The sequence below is a fragment of the Cnephaeus nilssonii genome (assembly GCF_951640355.1).
Source record: "Cnephaeus nilssonii genome assembly, chromosome: 13".
NCBI lineage: Eukaryota > Metazoa > Chordata > Mammalia > Chiroptera > Vespertilionidae > Cnephaeus > Cnephaeus nilssonii.
The window spans coordinates 4,934,502-4,940,512 of NC_137084.1; positions in this window are offsets into that span (position 1 = coordinate 4,934,502).

Consider the following 6,011-nt stretch of genomic DNA (forward strand, 5'->3'; position numbering starts at 1 on the left):
GGTAGGTGAGGAGTGGAGGTGGCGCCGCCTTTCTGAGCTTCTCCAGGATTGGTCATTCCATCTACGCAACCAGGTAGCCGAGGGGCCGCAGGGCATCCTGGGAGATGTGGTCCGGAACGTGTCCGGGCGTCCTCAGGCGGTCCACTGCGCTTTAGCAACTGATCCCGTGTAGGCAAGACGTGGGGAAAACGGGGCTTCCAAATGCTGGGGTGTCACGGTGTTCAGCCGCTTCCGCTGGACGTCTTTCAGTATCCACTCACCCGTCAGCGCCTCCTCTGCGTCTAGCAATTCTTCCCCAGTTCTGCCCAAGACACAAGCCCAACGTCTGCACAGCGGAACATCCATCTACAGAGCCATTGCCGTTCTTTGTAATAGGGTAAAAGTTAGAAAAATGAAGTAGCTCTATGCGTCCTGAAATGGCTCTACTGGACACATTGTTGAAGGAAAAAATACTGCAGTACAACATGTTTGATAGGATAGTACTTATATTCACATTGTAAACCTTCAAAACAGTCCTAAATAAGTTATACAGAGACATTCATTCATACCCTTAGTCATCCCACAAACAGATTTTTGGTGCCTACAATGGGCCAGGCACTCAGTACTAGGCACTGGATATGAAACAGTGAATAAAGCAGATAAAATTTCTTCACCTCTCTGGCTTTTCTTCTTCAAAATCCATAAGCCTAGCCCTGGCCAGTGTGGCTCCACAGTTAGAACTTTGCACTGAAGGGTCACAGATTCGATTTCTGGTCAAGGGCACATACCTCGGTAGCAGGTTCGATCCCCAGCCCTGGTCGGGGCACCTGCAGAATGTCTCACATTCATCTCTCTCTCTCTCTCTCTCTCTCTCTCTCTCTCTCTCTCTCTCCCTTTCTCTCTCTCTCCCTCCCTCCCTCCCTCCTTCCCTCCTCCCCCACCTCCCTCCCTCCTTTCCATACTCTCTAAAATCAATGGAGAAAATATCCTCACGTGAGGATTAACAACAAAAAACCCCACTAAAATCCATAAGCTTAGTCTGATCACGAGAAAACATCTGGCAAAACAAACCAAAATTGAGGGACATTCAACAAAATACCTGTCCAGTACTTCTCAAAAGTGTCAAGGTCATGAAAGACAAGGAAAGACTAAGAAACTGTTGCAGATTAGAAGGGATTAAAGAGACAGGACCACTAAATGCAATATGGTGAACTGAATCCTGGAACGGAAAAAGAACATTAATGGAAAAGCTGGTGAATAGGGTGGCCGACTGTCCCAATCTGCCCAGGACTGAGGGGACTAGGGGCATATGCAACTTTCAGTTTTGTTTTGTTTTGGTTTTTATATATTTCTTTAATGATTTCAGAGAGGAAGGGAGAAGGAGAGAGAGATAGAAACATCAATGATGAGAGAGAATCATTAATCGGCTGCCTCCTGCACACCCCCTACTGGGGATCAAGCCTGAAACCCAGGCATGTGCCCTTGGCCGGAATCGAACCTGGGACCCTTCAGTCCGCAGGCTGACGCTCTATCCACTGAGCCAAGCCGGCCAGGGCACAACTTTCAGTTTTAAAACCAAGCCACCCCTCACCCTTCACGCAACGCACGTTTGTGGGGAACCTGGTGCTAAGCCATTCGTAGACCATCTGCTTCTGGGCCGGGGTTTCGAATGTAGCTGAGCAGTTCCCTCGCAGCCATCTATTGAAAGTCAGCCCTCGACACAAGGGATTTTGTTTTTATTTTATTTTATTTAAAATTAAAGAAAACACAACAGTCAAGTCTTGGGCACCTCGGAGCTCGCTCTACTTGTGAAATTAAATAAAGTCTGTAGCTTCATTCGTAATTTTCTTATAAGTACCGCGCGCTAACCGATTGCGCCACTGGAGCTCCATCATTCGTAATTTTCATCAATTAGTTTTGACAAACGTGCATGGTTGTGTACGATATTGACATTAGGGGGAGCTGTGTGAAAGGTATATGGAGATGAAATCACCAAGTGCTGAGTTCTGGTTTCTCCTTCGTGTTGAGGTTGGGAGACCAGGAGGATCCAGAAAAAGCATGAGCGGGATCAGCCATAGAGGAACACCAGATGAGCGGCTGGTGCAGAAGAAGACCAGGCATGGCGCAGAGGCCTGATGGATAGTGTCAGATGCTGCTCTCAGGTCAGCAAGCTGAGCACCAAGGACGGACTGGATTTAGCTCTGTGGGACCTTTTGGTGACCCCAGTAAGAGCAGTTCAGAAGGAAAAACCCAACGTTCTTGGGCTCATGAAAAATGGGTGGGCCCTGGCCGAGTAGCTCAGTTAGTAAGAGCATCCTCTGAGTATGCCAAGGTTTTGGGTTTGATCCCCAGTCAAGGCACATACTAGAATCAACCAGTCCTGGCCAGTGTGGCTCAGTTGGCTGAGCATTGTCCCATGTACCAAGAGGTCTCTGGTTTGATTCCCAGTTAGGGCACATGCCCAGGTTTCAGGCTCATTCCCCAGGGGGCATGTAGGAGGCAACCAATTGATGGTTCTTTCTCACATCGATGTTTCTCTCTCTCTCCTTCTCCCTTCCTCTCTCTCTTTCTAAAATCAATTAAAAAAAAATCTAAAGTAAAAAGAGTCAACCAATGGCCCTGGCCAGTTAGCTCAGTTGGGGTGTTGTCCCAATGGACCAGGGTTGCAGGTTCTATTCCCTGTCAGTGAAAGCATGAATGAGTGGAACAGCAGATCAATGTCTCTCTCTCAAAAACAAACAAACAAACAAACAAAAAAACCCAAAACCCCACAAACAACAACAACCAATGAATGCATAAATAAGTGGAACAACAAAATGGATGTTTCTTTCTCTCTCTCTCTAATAAATAAATGAAAAATTGGAGGAAAAAAATTGGAGACAGGGATAATATACAATTCTGTCAGGGAGCTTTGCAGCAAATGGAAGGAGAAAAATAAGATGGCAGTTGTGGGGAGGGGAAGAGGGTAAAATATAAGGTGGTTGTTGTTGCTGGTGCCTTTTTTTTTTTTTAAAGGGTTTATTTGGACCAAACTAACAACATATGCTGGGGAGCAAGAACTCAAATGCTCCAGTGTCGCTGTTGTTTAATAGGAGAGCATTGCTGCACTGATGACCTTGAACAGATGGAGAGAGCTCCTGAGTGAGAGATTGGGCCTTTGCTAGGAACGCGACCAGTTTATCCGCAATAATTAGAGGGCAGACAGGGGACACCGGCACGTGTGACGAGGACTTGAATTCTCTCAATGAAATAGGAGGCCTAGTTGGCCGCCTTCCCTCCCTCCTTCACACTTTTGCTCAAATGTCACCTTCTCAGTGAAGCCGACCCAACCCTGACTAGATCTACTTAAACTCAGTCTCCAACCCAAGTTCCTCTTTCAATCCCACCACCCCACTCTACTTTTGTTTTGTTTTTCTTTCTCTAAGGCAGTAACATCTCTGGAGCAGGTTTCTCAACTTAGGCACCACTGACTTTGGGGCCGGATAATTCTTTGTATTTGGGCACTGCCTGTGCACAGTAGGATGTTCAGCAGCATCCTGGCTTCTACCAATAGATACCAATAGCACCCCTCCCCCTGTAGTGGCAATGGGAGATGTCTCCAGACATTGCCAAAGGTCCCATTGGTGGCAAAATTGCCCCCCCATTGACGACCACTGCTCTAGTACATAATACAATTTACTTACTTGTTTATAGTGTTTGTCTCCTACCAACAAAATATAAGCTCCACAAGGACCAGGAATGTCTGACACATAACTGGTGTTCAACAAATATTTGCTGAATAAATGAAATACATTCGTGCAAAAAAGTGACGACAATGAATGACTGGCCTGGAATTTAGGCTGTGTGAGGAGGCATTTAAGGACACAAGAGGGATGGGGGGACAGCAAAAGTGTGGCAAAACCAGTGGTTTGTAGGTTCCAAAATGTATTGGAGTTGGAGAGCGGCTAGACGGGGTGTTGGTGGGAGGGTAGGATGCTTGGCATTACGAGCATGTTGTTACGGGCAATGAAACGATCCGGAGCAGCGCTTCCAGTGGAAACATAACATGAGGTGCATGTGTAATTTAAAAAAAAATCATTTTTATTGATTTCAGAGAGAAAGGGAGAGGGAGAGAGAGAAACATCAATGGTGAGAGAGAGTCACTGATTGGCTGCCTCCTGCACGCCTCCTACTGGGGTCAAACCCGCAACCTGGGCATGTGCCCTTGACCGGAATCGAACCTGGAGCCCTTCAGTCCTCAGGCCGACCCTCTATCCACTGAGCCAAACTGGCCAAGGCCCACGTGCAATTTTAAAGTTTCTAAGTAGCTCATTAAAAAATCAAAAAGACATACATGGGGTTAACTTTAATAATATATACCCAAAATATTTTTAAAATATATTTTATTGTTATTTTACAGAGAGGAAGGGAGAGGGATAGAGAGTTAGAAACATTGATGAGAGAGAAACATCGATCAGCTGCCTCCTGCACACCTCCTACTGGGGATGTGCTCGCAATCAAGGTACATGCCCTTGACCAGAATCGAACCTGGGACCTTTCAGTCCGCAGGCTGATGCTCTATCCACTAAGCCAAACCAGTTAGGGCATACCCAAAATATTATTTCAACTTGTAATCAATATAAAAATTATTAATGATAATTTATATATTTTTTCTCACTAAATCTGAAATCTGGTATCTATTTTAAACTCACAGCATATCCTGCTTCAGACCAATCATATTTCTCCGTAGCCACATGTAACCGGTAGCTCCCAATAGCACAGAGCTGTGGGAATGGGTGTCTGGGGTGGGGTGGCGGACAAGATCACGGAAGAAGAGCCCAAGGAACTGAGAGGCCGTCGGTTGGATCATCCACAGGCACAGCGGAGGCTCTAAGAATTAAAGCAGGAGTAGGATGGAGAGAGTCACAACAATCAGAAGCTACAATGATAGAGAAGTGTGAAATCCACATGCTGGGACATCTCAGAAACAAAACAGGTGGTGGAAGGTGATAACGTGAACTCAAACCTGAGTGTGTGAAAGGAGGAGGGAGGAGGACACCTGTAAGTGTAGATGAGGATTCAGCGGGACACCGCCACCTCCAGGAAGGACGTAGAAGGTCTGTGGGACGTGAGGAGGGAGCAGCAGTGACCTCAGGGAGGGCGAGGTTTTTGCTAGAGCAGGAGGGTTAAGGACCAGGACCAGACCGTTTGCAGGAGGAGATGAGGACACGGGATTTTGCTCAAGATGGACCATCAACTCTAGAAGGAACAGTAGTCAGCTATCAGGAGCCGAGGGGGCAGATAGGAAGGAAAAGGAGAGGGTCAGAGCTATGGAGAACCCAGGAGGCCTGACCATTGATGTCTCTCACCATGGATGTTTCTATCTCTCTCTCCCTCTCCCTTCCTCTTTGAAATCAATAAAAATGTATTTTAAAAAAGAAGAAAAAACATCAATGGTGAGAGAGAATCATTGATCTGCTTTCTCCTGCCCACTTCACGCTGGGGATTGAGCACACAACCTAGGCATGTGCCTTGACCGAGAATCGAACCAGGACCTCCTGGTTCATAGGTCGATGCTCAACCGCTGAGCCCTGCCAGCCAGGCCGGATTTTAACTAATTACATCTGCAATGAGTCTATTTCCAAATAAGGTCACATACTGAGATATTTGAGGTTAGGATATCAAGATAGGAATTTGGGGGTGGGGGTCACAATTCAACCCATAACTGATTGTATATTAGACAATATTGTTGTGTCAATGTTAAATCTCTCCAGACAATAACAATGGCTTCTGGTGGCTCCTTATTTCTAAGAGATGCCTGCGAAGCATTTAGGTGAGAAGTTCAAGATGTCTACAACTTACTTTCAAGTGGTAGCAGACTGCATGCTATGTGCCAGGTGTACATGGACGCAGGTAGGTGTGGAGGGAAAACAAAAGCAGCGTAAGGTTAACGATCGGTGAATCTAGGTGACAGTACAGGGAGTTCATCTTCGGTCTGTAGGGTTGAGATTAGTCAACATAAAATGCTTGAAGAAAATTAATTCTTACAAAAT